Source organism: Bombina bombina, chromosome 3 (assembly GCF_027579735.1).
Source record: "Bombina bombina isolate aBomBom1 chromosome 3, aBomBom1.pri, whole genome shotgun sequence".
NCBI classification, from domain to species: Eukaryota; Metazoa; Chordata; class Amphibia; order Anura; family Bombinatoridae; genus Bombina; species Bombina bombina.
In genome coordinates this window covers 973698338-973711785 of record NC_069501.1, presented here as the reverse complement: position 1 = coordinate 973711785, position 13448 = coordinate 973698338, and positions in this window count along the sequence as shown.

Sequence of the window (13448 nt, the reverse complement as noted above, 5' to 3'; positions counted from 1 at the left end):
ACACACTTTTATCTTCTCTGTGTGATAGGTGCGAGGCTTCATAGAGAAAAGGAGGAGGCAAGCATTTTTAAAACCTCTAAAATCCGACCTTTTCCCTGAGAATACTGGAGGTGGGTTAATGTGTGGTTCAGGGGGATCTGAATTTCTAGGGGTTATGATCTCTTTGTAAATATTCTTTAGTGCAGTGTTCTCTGCTTGTACGTCTGTGAGTGCCCTTGCAAGGTAATCAACTTTTTGATTCAGAGTTTCAAACTCTGTTTTAATGGCCTGAGCTTCCATTCCTTTTTATTGGCTTGATTATTATGTTATGTTTCTGTTAACTATGAATATATATAAATGGTTTTGTAGCTAGCTCTTAATACCTAATAATATTCCTCTTATTAAAGGCTTTATAAGAGCTAGCGATTTTATCAAAAACGACTCACAGACTAAATCAGTGAAAACTTAGTCAAGCTGACTTCGGCTGTTACAATTGAGTGAAAATGCACAACAGAAAAGCAGTATAGAAATCTGACTGCTACTGTAAATGAGCGTCTTTATAACTAGATTCAGTGAGAGAGTTCTTAGTTATACATCAGAGGAATTGCAGATTAAGTAGCAAATATGGATACAGTTTCGATTTGTAGGAACAATTAAGCAACAGTTTGTTAGTTAGTAGCAATACCTTTAGTTCTCCTGTTCTTGGAGCGATGCAGCGTGAGACGCTGTGATGGCGGATGAATCAGAAACCTTCTTCCTGTTTGTGAACAGGCTTGCTCACGGTTCTATAGTAAGGAAGGAAAGAGTGCAGCGAATACGTTATTGAGGTAAATACCTGTGAAGTACAGTATGAGTTGTGTGACTTATCACAGCGTGATAGTATGTCCGAAGCTGTAGATGAATCCTGAGGGTTCTGAGAAGAGGAGGCGGTATGATTGAAGTCCGGTATAATTGATCCGGAGACAGACTGAGAGAGCTGCTAACAGCTTACACTGAGGAAAAAGTAAGACAAATGTTAAAGATTATGAAGGAGTTCTTGTTGGGGAAGGTATTCCGTCCTGTCTCTCCTTAGCAGGAGTGAGATCTAAGATATAGATTTAATCAGACTTGATCAGTTGAGACTGAGTTTCCAAAAAGTAGGAGGAAAAATACAAAATAATCAAGCAAGGATCTATACAGGAAGTGGCTATTTATAGAGGGTAAGGGATGGAAGTGGAATGTCTTAAAGGGACATTACACCATTACTCTTAGGGTGACCCAAGAATAATTTGCATAAAAATCAAAAGAGAGAGAACAGCACTCCATGAGATAGAACAGAAGCTGGAATAACTTCCATGCATGTTCATTTTTATTAAATTCCTCAGGGTGCACGTTCTTTTTGCACACTATGCCCCTTCACAGAGAAAAAAAAATATCCTGAAGCATATCAGTCTGACCCTGCCCAATGACAGTCCAGCGCCGAAATACCAGGCAATTCTTCTCTGAACAAGGGAAGCAACAACCCCAGACGATCGTTTCGGCCTCCTGTGGGCCTCGTCAGTGAGGTGCAGTTGTATTTCTCTAAGGGCAAGTGTGCATGGAGTCCACGTCTGGTTTCCCCATTACTCTTAGGGTGACCCAAGAATAATTTGCATAAAAATCAAAAGAGATAGAACAGAAGCTGGAATAACTTCCATGCATGTTCATTTTTATTAAATTCCTCAGGGTGCATGTTCTTTTTGCACACTATGCCCCTTCACAGAGAAAAAAAATATCCTGAAGCATATCAGTCTGACCCTGCCCAATGACAGTCCAGCGCCGAAATACCAGGCAATTCTTCTCTGAACAAGGGAAGCAACAACCCCAGACGATCGTTTCGGCCTCCTGTGGGCCTCGTCAGTGAGGTGCAGTTGTATCTCTCTAAGGGCAAGTGTGCATGGAGTCCACGTCTGGTTTCCCCATTACTTTTAGGGTGACCCAAGAATAATTTGCATAAAAATCAAAAGAGAGAGAACAGCACTCCATGAGATAGAACAGAAGCTGGAATAACTTCCATGCATGTTCATTTTTATTAAATGGAGAGCATTGTATAATTCCCTTTCAAATACGGAGATATTAGAGCCTATAAATGAGATAGATGTGGTATCCTTCATTTGAGAAAGATGAAAACCTTTTGTCCCCCCCTTTTTTCTTTTTTTTTCTCTCTCTTCACCCCTCCCCCCCTCCTTCTCTCCTAATGTGGGTTTGAGTTGTTGAGTCAGCTGAATTAAACTATATTTGAAGTTTGTTTGTGTTAGATAGTTTTATAGTAATATTGAAGTTGTTGTTTGCATAATTTAAAATGAAGAGATGCAGATATTCGGGCAGACAGATGGAACTACACATACACTCTGATGTATATAACATGATAACATGGGACTATAGTACCAACGTATGAACGATGATACGGTTCTTTATATTTTAAGCTACAATATGGACTATCTGTTAACCCTGAAAAGATCCATGTTAAACTATGCCTTATTTGATATGTGTCTGTAATGTCTGAAATGTATCTCTCTCAATAAAAAAATATATTTAAAAAAAAAAAAATTACTTTCAACATATTGCCCTAAGTGAAGAACATTGGAATGTGAAATATTTACAGTAAATAAACATACTTTTTTAAATTTTGCGCAGTTGTTAGCGCCCCTGTAATCTAGCCCTAAATGTGGTATGTAACACTGTTGAAGATTTACTTTAAAAGCAGGTATCACAAGATCAAGATAATAGCATTTGTATTAATTGAACAAAATAGTTATATTCAAAATATGATCATTAATTGTTACGCTTTTAAATGGTATTTTGTTGTTATCTTCATTAGGGATCACACACTGCTATTCTGAATAATATTTTCTACCTGGTAAGATGGTGGCCGGCACTGATGGTGAGTTTATTTATCAATATACGCCTAGATTACAAGTGTTGCACTAACTGCAGCGCGAGTTCGGTATGTTTTTTTGTTAGGCTCCCTCGAGCGTCTTCAGACTCTCTAACCTCACCAGTCCTTATGTTATTAAATAACACTCGTAATCTAGGCGATAGTGTGACCACCAGTGATGCAACTTTTAAAGAGAACACCAAGAGCTAAAGAAACTGCACAAAATGAATGCCACATAATGTGATACATATAACTTTCTTAAATTAAAGAGAACACCAAGAGCTAAAGAAACTGCACAAAATGAATGCTACATAATGTGATACATATAACTTTCTTAAATTGTTAGATGTTAATTACCTTTACATGCACTGGATAGCGTACATATGATTGTGTCTAATGCAAACCTAAGCACACAACTGTCACTAGAGCTTACACAGTGGATATATGAGACTACTTTTTTATTAGGAATATTATTTACTTATTCCTTGTGATAAATGTATGCACCTCTAATGTGTATGTTCTCTACTGCTATGTCAGTTATGTACTTGTTACTGACAACAAAACTAAAGGGGGTCTGATTAATGTGCTTTCCTGCAGAGAGGTCTCAGACTTGCTATTCATGATAATTGGCATATTTAGGACACATCAGTGATGATGAACCACAGCATCTATGGCAAATCCTTGATCCAGATGGTACCTATGACAGACTGGTGCTGTGATTGTATACATGACAAACTGCTAGCTATGACTCCTTGGTGTGCTTGCATATACTAACTCTTATGAAGGATATGTTGGTTTGTGCAGCATAAAATACATTTCTTTTGCCTTTACAGACATTGCTGTGCTGCTATATACAGTATAAATGATCATTATAGTGCTGATATATACACTATGATGTGATGGATAATTAGTGTCCCTGTATCTACAGTATAAAGGACTATTGCTGTGCTGGTATATACCATAACTGTAGTATATGAAGAGAAATTTCTGCTATAGTGTTATATAGAGTATAAATATTTACTACTGTACTGGTATGCAATTTTATGGTGAAGGATCATACGTCATCATTCAGTAAGATGTATCACTAGTGCACTGATATATACAAAATACACAGGCAAAAAGAAGTTAAATCATAGCAGTGATTTAACCCCTCTTGATTGCCCCCCAAAAATAGCACCAATAAATCAACCACTTGATTGATACACATGGGCAAGCAAGGATGCTGGTTTCGACCCACTCTGCTTCAGGTCCGCCTAAAACGGAAGTTAAGAAACAGCGGTCGTAATGTTGTAAATTGGAAAAAATGTATAAAATGTTATGATTTACACATTCCATTTAAACGGATACTAAATGTAGCCACCAATCAGCAAGCGCTACCTAGGGTGCTGAACCAAAAATGGGCCGGCTCCTAAGCTTACATTTCTGCTTTTTCAAATAAAGATAACAAGAGAATAAAGACAAATTGAGAACAGGAGTAAATTAGAAAGTTGCTTAAAATCGCATGCTCTATCTGAATCATGAAAGAAAAAATTGGGTTATCCCTTTAAATGTAATTGTGACTTGTGTCCCTTTAAATACTTGCAGCAGTGACCTCATAAAGGAACATTTTAATCAAACTAATTCTATAATGTTTATGAAAGTGGTGATAGGTACAACTCCCACATCTCTGTTGGTGGCTAGTGACATTTTACATGGAAGAAAAAAAAGGATTTTTCACATGTAATTCAAGGACATAAAGCACAATATGTAAATTGTAATATAAAAATTTGGGGGGGGGGGGCGTGTCCAGGCGGCAGCCATAACTGGTCGCAAAATTAGAGGCTCCAGAAACCTAATAGACAAGCCGCCAATTATCTATAACATTTTCGAGAAATAAGACAAGCAGAAGCCACAGATTGAAACCTTTAGGATTCGACAGATACCACTCATGTGGCGACTCATGTGACGACTGCATCTGCCCTAGTTCCCCTCCCAAACCACCCCCCCCCCCCCGGTTTGCCGGGTAAAGCAGGTCTAATTAACTGCTGAATATGGATGGTGGAATATATGTGAACATGGGTGAGATACTTTCTGAGTAGATACAAGACCTCCTGACCATCCTGTCTCAAAAAATAGATAGTAACTTTGCTAATTTAATAGCGCTAACAGGAACTAAATCACGTGAGACAAAGTACATGGACCCTAGTGAGGCGGCTTTAGCAGAGAATGAACGGTTGCACAGCACTCCACTGACATCACCCTCTGCAACCGAATCAGCTCTCATCACATGCTACTTACAGTGGATCTACACACGAGGACACCAGCTATGGAGAGGATCATCCGGACACTGGGGAGCACCATCACAGCAACTACGATTGGTTTGCCTAAGCACAAGAAAGATATGGAGGACAGATCATCATTGGTCCGGGCGGATGTGGCCGACCGCTCCAGACAACAGATGGTCAGATGCAATGAGCTTAGCAGCACTGTTACACCCTCCTCCTCGAGGTCCGTAGTCCAGTTAAGTGTGATACAGGAGACTTACACTCCTCTCTGCTGCCTAGATCGGATGAACTGGGTGTGGATTAAACATCACCTCCGTGGACGTTCTTTTTTAGCCCATCTCATACCAGCTTAGCATCTACCATCCAGTCATAATCTCTCATGCAGATGCTAGTTTATATATTTCATCATCAAGATGCTAGTTAATTTCATTAATAACTAATCAACAAGTATACTCCAGCCCGCCCACTAAGATCCAACAATGACCTGCTCCTTGCTTCTGCAACTATCACCTCCTCTCATGCTAGACTGCAGGACGTCTGTCGTGCAGCACCTACCCTCTGGAACACTCTCCCTCGTGCTGTCAGGCTTTGCCCTAATCTTTCTTCCTTTAAATGCTCCCTGAAGACTTTTCTGTTCAGAGAAGCCTACCACCCAACTCAATAATATTCCTTTTATCTAACAACATTTCCCTCCTCTAACTCTGCATTAACATTTTTCTCAATCTTGCAGTCCTCCTACCCTTCTAGATTGTAAGTTCCTATGGGAATAGAGCCCTCGATTCCTCCTGTATGTGTTTGTAAATTCTGTCCTGTCTCTTAGTCTTAGAAGTTTTATACTATTGTTTTATTTAAATGATCTGTATCCATGGACAGCGCTGCTGAATATGATGGCGCTTCATAAATAAAGTATAATAATAATAAAAAAAATAATAACCCCAACAACTCCATGTTTACAGGAGGAAAAAGAAGCTCTCAAAGAAAAGCACAGCATCCCTACTGTGAAACATGGAGGAGGGTGATGTTTTGGGGTTGCTTTGCTGCCCCTGGCACTGGCTGCCTAGAATCTGTGCAGGGTACGATGAAATAAAAAGACTATCAAGGGGCATTCTGGAGCAAAACATACTTCCCAGTGTGAAAAAGCTGTGTCATGGGTCCTCCAGCAGGATAACGACCAATAGCACCACCTTATTCTTAGTATAAGCACTTGAAACTGCTTTTTTTATCAAGTATCTAATGCAAATTCCTATAGTAGGAGGTTTGCAAAGGGCGCAAATATAAATGGTTGTGTTATAAAAAAAAAAGATGCTGAAAATTAAATGGATTTGTATAAAACTTAGGTTTCAATTTGTGTGTTTTCCTTTAAATAATTGTTGTTTTCAAACTAACTTTAGACCCACCAATTTGGGTATTTCTATGTGTGAATCGAAAGGATAATAATAATGGGAAAATTTGCAGTTATGTGCAATCATGTATATACAATACAATTGTTATAACATCAATAATTAAATTAAACAATACAATTGTTATAATATCAATAAAATAAAAAATTGAATAAGAATAAAAAAATTAAATTATAATAAAGAAACAATGAAGTCGTGTTTTAAAAGTTCCAGAGTCTGCTCTTCCTCTGGCAGGATTGGACTTGCAAGAAGAATCTAAAAAATATGTAAAGAAGAGCGCTTCATAGTGCAGTTTATCCAAAATAAATTTTCAGTGAATACAAAGTTGCCAACAAGTGACTACTCACAAGGGTGTGTGCACTAATAAAGTGCAATATGTGCAGAATGGGCTTTGCAGTCTCCAGCTGACTGATTGGGGCAAGGTCTCCCTCAGATTTCAGTAGATACTGGATGTTGTAGCCTTTAAAATATAAAGGACACAGAACTTCTCCTAGTGCAGGTTAAACTTTTAACAGAATGATTGAAAGAAAATATACAAAATAAGTACTCACATTCCAGTTTGCACAATGAAATTGTGCAAACAAGGCAGGCTGGATGTTACAGACACCAGCTGTCTGAATCAGATCTCCCTGGATTGTTCTTTCAAATGGTTTGAATAAGTGGTGTAAAGTGCTCCAAAGTGAAAAAGTAGTTAAAAGGCCGACTACAAAAATCACAGTTTTATTTTAAAACATACAACGCGTTTCTCAGCTGACTACTACTAGCTGTTTCATCAGACATGTCCAGGACAGCCTGCGCATATTGCACTTTATTAGTGCACAGACCCTTGTGAGTAGTCACTTGCTAGCAACTTTATATTGACTGAAAATTTATTTTGGATAAACTGCACTATGAGGTGCTCTTCTTTACATCTTTTTTAGATTTTTCTTTATCAATACTTTAAATGCATCTATTTGAATAAGGGCAATATGGTGATGTAAATAAATTACGAATTTAGATCATTATAGCTATTGAACCTACTGGATACACATTAAGTACTCAATTGTTAATGTGCTGATTGAATAGTATGTGTTATGTTTTCATATTGACATGTATATTCTGGAAATTCTTAAAATGTTTTGATTTTAAGAATCTCCAGACTATACATGCCAATGTGAAAATATAATGCATAATATTCAATCAGCACATGAAAAATTGAACTATTGAGTTCTTAAAGGGACGCTGAACCCAATTTTTTTATTTCATGATTCAGATAGAGCATGCAATTTTAAGCACCTTTCTAATTTACTCCTATTTTTCTTTGTTCTCTTGCTATCTTTATTTGAAAAAGAAGGCATCTAAGCTATGTTTTGGGCTCAGATTCTGGACAGCACTTGTTTATTGGTGAGTGAATGTATCCACCAATCAGCAAGAACAACCCAGGTTGTTCACCAAAAATGGGCCGGCATCTAAACTTACATTCTTGCTTTTCAAATAAAGATACCAAGAGAATGATGAAAATTTGATAATAGAAGTAAATTAGAAAGTTGCTTAAAATTGAATGCTCTATCTGAATCACAAAAGAAATAATTTGGGTTCATTGTCCCTTTAATGTGTATTCGGTAGATTCAATGGGGTAGATTTAACAAGGGCTGAATAGCCCTTGTTCCCCTTGTTTCCCCGAGCCAGCAGTTATGAAGCTGTGGCCACTAGCAGGGGGAGTCAATCAACCCGATCATATAGGATCGGGCGGATTGATGTCCGCAGCCTCAGAGCTTGCAGACCAGTTATGGAGCAGCGGTCTTAAGACCGCTGCTTCATACCTGCAGTTTACGGCGAGTCTGAGCTTGATAATTCTGCCCTAAAATCTCAGGTGGCTTTGATTATCATACTATAACGGAATACTCAGCTACTGGAGGCCTGCAACTCTAAAGGTTTTTTATATTGTATGACATACGTATTTTGCGGCTAGCGCTGTATTCTATACTTATATTATATAATGCAAAAGAAACAGTGTACAGATATTGTAAGATGGTAAAAAAACAACAATCTGATACAAATGGACTTAGAACTGATATTCTCCTTAGTGGTAGACCGCTGCCTTCTTTCAGTCTCTCCCCAAGGACTGTGATTATTACAAGGTTTCGATGGTAGATGGCGCAGATCTTAGTATGTATGGATATCTTTAAACCTTCTGATGGCAAAGAGAAACAGGCTTGATGTGCATGTATAAGCCAATTAATAAGAGTGCAATATACTCACTCCATAAGATGCATGATGTCCGCCCAACTGAAGAAGACTTCACAAATATGTTGTAACAGTTGGGGTTTAACAATCTGAGGACAAGGAGAAACTCCAATGATATGTATGTTAAAATTACTTGAGTAAAACAAGTAGTAACTTACTCCATCAGATTTAGAATTCTGGTAATGTCACAGCAAAAAAGCAAAAAAAATGCTTTAGTATCAGTAAAAAATGCTCAACGCGTTTCAACGTATACAAACGTCTTTTTTAAGAGCAAATAAAAAACTGGTAAAATTAATTGAAAGGTTTGTATTATATGCCTATATTTTAAGTAGAAAATACATGTGTCAAATAGCAGGGTAATAACTCACTCTTCCATAGAGAATTAATTAATGTATTATATAAACCATAAACCGGATAGGACAGGATAATTGTATGTTCAAAATCCCCTAACAAAAAGTGTGACTAAGGATGGCAAACTTCATGGACAGGAAAAGAACAGTGCTCACCCTAGGAAATATTCCTTTCTCGCACCTCTAGTGCGGATTGAGTGACAGACAATTCAATATCTGGAAATATATATTTTCACACTGTATCAATATCAGTGGCGGCTGGTGAATTTTTAGGATGGGGGTGCACAAGACCCTGCCCCTTTTAGAAAGACACGCCCCTTTGAAAAAACACGCCCCTTTTTAAAAAAAAACACCCCTTTTAACAAGCCACACCCATTTTTAAAAGCCACACCCCTTTGTGAAAGTCACACCCATTAAATGGCCCCACCCATTTGAACCAGCAGTGTTTTTGGTCATCGTCTTCTTGAAATATCCGGCCCCGGCCTGGGGGTAACTTCAACTGAAGTTTGTGACTGATTCCTCAACATTATTGTCAAGTATCTGCTGATATTGAGTGGAATCCATGAGACCCTCAACAATATTCCCAGTAGTACAGGTCTTTGGAGGTGGTCTGTGGGCTGTTTTTGACCGTTCTTATCATCCTTTGCCTATCCTATATTTTACTTGGCCTGCCACTTCTGGCCTTAACAAGAACTGTGCCTGTGGTCTTCCATATCCTCACCATGCTGACTATGTTCCTCACAGTGGACACTGACATCTTAAATCTATGCAATAGCTTTTTGTAGCCTTCCTCTAAACCATGATGTTGAACAATCTTTGTTTTTTGGTCATTTGAGAGTTGTTTTGTGGCCCCCATGTTGCCACTCTTCAGAGGAGAGTCATAGAGAACAACTTGCAATTGGCCACCTTAAAACCTTTTCTCATGATTGGATACACCTGTCTATGAAGTTTAAGGCTTAATGGGCTCATCAAACCAATTTTGTCTTCCAATTAATCAGTGCTAGGTAGTTACAGGTATTCAAAGCAACAAAATAACAAGGGTACACAAATGTATGCACCTGTCTAATTTTGTTTTGATTCATATTGCACATTTTCTGTTAATCCAATAAACCTAATTTCACTACTGAATTTTTACTGTGTTCTTCATTTATTTGATAGATCAAAATGAAATTACTGATCCAAACAGCCAATTATTTATAACTGAAAATCATGGAAATTGTCAGAGGTGCCTAAACTTTTGCATACAACTGTATATGATTTCATGCACTCAAACTGTATTAAAGTAATGTACTCAGATATGAAATATATTTTTATGAAATGTAACATCAATTATATATAAATGCTATGCGCCAATACAGCTCACAGGCACGATATCTAAAAAATATACAAAGGGACCATTTGTTAAAGTTTAAGCTTCAAAAGATTCTTTACTTCATCGCTTAATGAGATTAGATCTCTACAAACAAGATAACCATGTTACCTCTCTGGGGTGACAGAGAAACAATTCTGTACTTTAGTTCAGATATGCTCAATCTTCAGGAAAGTAAGTAATTATCCCTTGTATGATATACAAATGATGAGACTAACAATACTTTTGAAGGTGTAAATCCACATATACGTCTGGAAAGGTTTTCTAGGTCAGAATCGATGCAAGCATATAGAAGACAAAATTTCATATGAAATGACTTGTACCTAATTTTCATATAGTTTTATATACTCCTATACTTTATTAAGCAATGACTTCAAATATGGAATATATTTATATTAAAGTGGGATAATAAGGAAATATAAATATCGTTACAATAAATTAATCACTTCAGAATTCTAATTAAATGCAATGTAATATCAGAATATGAAATGATTAATCAATTGATTTCAAATAGTTAATAGTATAGCTGATTATTATTATCATACTAACTAAGTATTAAATTACAATCCTTTTAAGTCTCCCAATATGTAATGAATCATCGCGTTCATCATGTCCTCGAAGTGAAATGCGCCGGAAAATAGAATACAATTCATAATTTTGGAAAGAACATAACGGTTTGTGGTTACTTGATCATTGTGTTTTTTAACATTCAAACAATATGCACTGACAAGTTGTTGGCGAATATCAATCCTTCATAGCAAATTAAACTCTAATGGGGAGTATAAATGTGATTGGTAGCCATTATTTATATTTTTGGAGTTAAATGTGATAAATCGGCGACACCATAACTCACCCAACTTGAATCACCACTTTGTTTTTCAAACAGGAGACAATAAAAACAAGATCCTGGGGGGGCGGAGTTAACCGCCTAACTGAGTGGACGTACTTCTGCAGAGCTCTCTGCTAAATGACTCTTGGTTGCAGCCACAATATCCACGTTTGAAAAGTGGGTAAATCCGTATGTCAGACTGTCATAGGCGGATAAACAGTTTGGCCTGAAGGCCCACGCTACCTACGCTGCAAGAGAGAAGCTATACTCCGGAGGGTCGGGGCTCCGCTCCGGAGGTAACACACAAACACTTGCTGTTTCTACTTGGACAAGGAGCAGCGTACGGACAGGTACCGGCTTTCTGACTAAGGCGGTGGATTCACTTGTTGCGGCTGCAACTGCAGTGAAAACGGGACACCCACGCTTCTGGGCCTTATAACGCACCTGGAGACCGGAGCCTTGCGGAGTGCTGTGGAGAGCGAGGCGGAGCAGATAAATAACCCTAGGACACTCTAAGAAGCTAAGGCTACTCCCGCCACAGACACTGCGGGTAAACAGACCAGCTGAGCACACCCGGGTGCCAAACAATAAAGGCGCGAGTCTCCGCCATCTTTATCTTCACAGCGGGACTTTGCCAGATAGCCAAGCGGGGACCATCACTATTGCGGTCATCATCAGGGGCAGCAGAAGATCCTGCATACTTTGGTAAGACCTTCTCTCCTATATATGATAGACACTGATATTGCAATCCTCTGGTCACCCAGGTCTGCTGCCCCATTTGACCTCAGACAAAACACAACGGTTGCATGATAAGACTCTCCTCTAATCCCCTATACTTCTTGGGCCCCATATAAGTTACAACTGGCTGTGCTCATAGAAACAAATGGGACTCACGCTGCCACTTAGGCAATTACACAGGAAATCACTCCCTTCTGCTTAAAGAAAAAAGATCATAACACAGAACCTCTGGAACTGAAGCCCAAGGCACTGTGGCCTAGCTAAAATCTAGGCTGCTACACAACTGTGCACACACATTAAAGGCCTCTAACATCTGCACTGAAGGTAGACACTAGATAGCCCTGCTTGATTTATTTGACTGGTGGCCTCCATAATCTCCATAATATCATTTTCCAATCAGACCCCAAAGGAACAACTGGGAGCATTGGGAGACTGACACAGTAGTTACGAGCACGCTCCTAATATCAGCCATCAGGGTGTCTTTATTCTACAGGAGGCTGTTGGTTCACTGTGTCTGAAATCCTTTGCACAATCCAAGCTCCCGCGCCAGCTCAGGTGTCTCTGTGATTCCCTAACACAGAGTGTAGTGTTTATTTTTTCTGCTTTAACATCCCTTTTTCTTTACAGGACTTTTGGATTATTTGCCTCCTCACTTGATAAGATAATGATATAGGTGGCTCATCTAATTCGCTAATACTGAGGTCATAACAGCCCTGATAATTTGCTTCCAAGTACTTTGATCTATCTCTCCCTGTGGAGGAATTGCAACTGTGGATTTATCTCACCTCCTATCCTCTCTCTCCACCCCTTTCCTGTTGTATATAATTGCAACAGGTCATATCCACTTCCCTTTTCCCGCCATGGCCCAGTGAGGGCAAGGTTCCTTGGAGAGAGTGCATATCAAAGCTCCTGTTCCACTTGTCTCTGCAGAGTGATATATATGACATTACAAAGACACTTTCTCAGTTGACGCACCTTTTCCCACCAGCAGGCCAGATGTTAAACATGGCTACTTAAATCAAGATTGACATCAGGGGGACTATGTTACAATTATTTCCAAATTACTCTCTTTTAACGGTTATACTGTATCTGAGTGCGACTTTCTCTTAGCTCCTCTCTGACCATACTCAGCTACTTGAAGATAAGATACAGAATATGTCTCAAAACACTAAAAGAAAGCCGAAACTGTTGCAGCCACCCAGGAAAACAGTGTTGGACCACTTTAAAGGACATGTAGCTGATAAAACCCAGGTATACCGAGACTCCACCCCTATGATGGATGAAAGTGAATCTGACAACAGCATGGATTCCCAATCCCCCACATCAGATGCGGTGTCAGCTTCTATTGTTGATGTACTTACTAAAAGGATGAACCTCCTTCAAGACACGTTAACTAA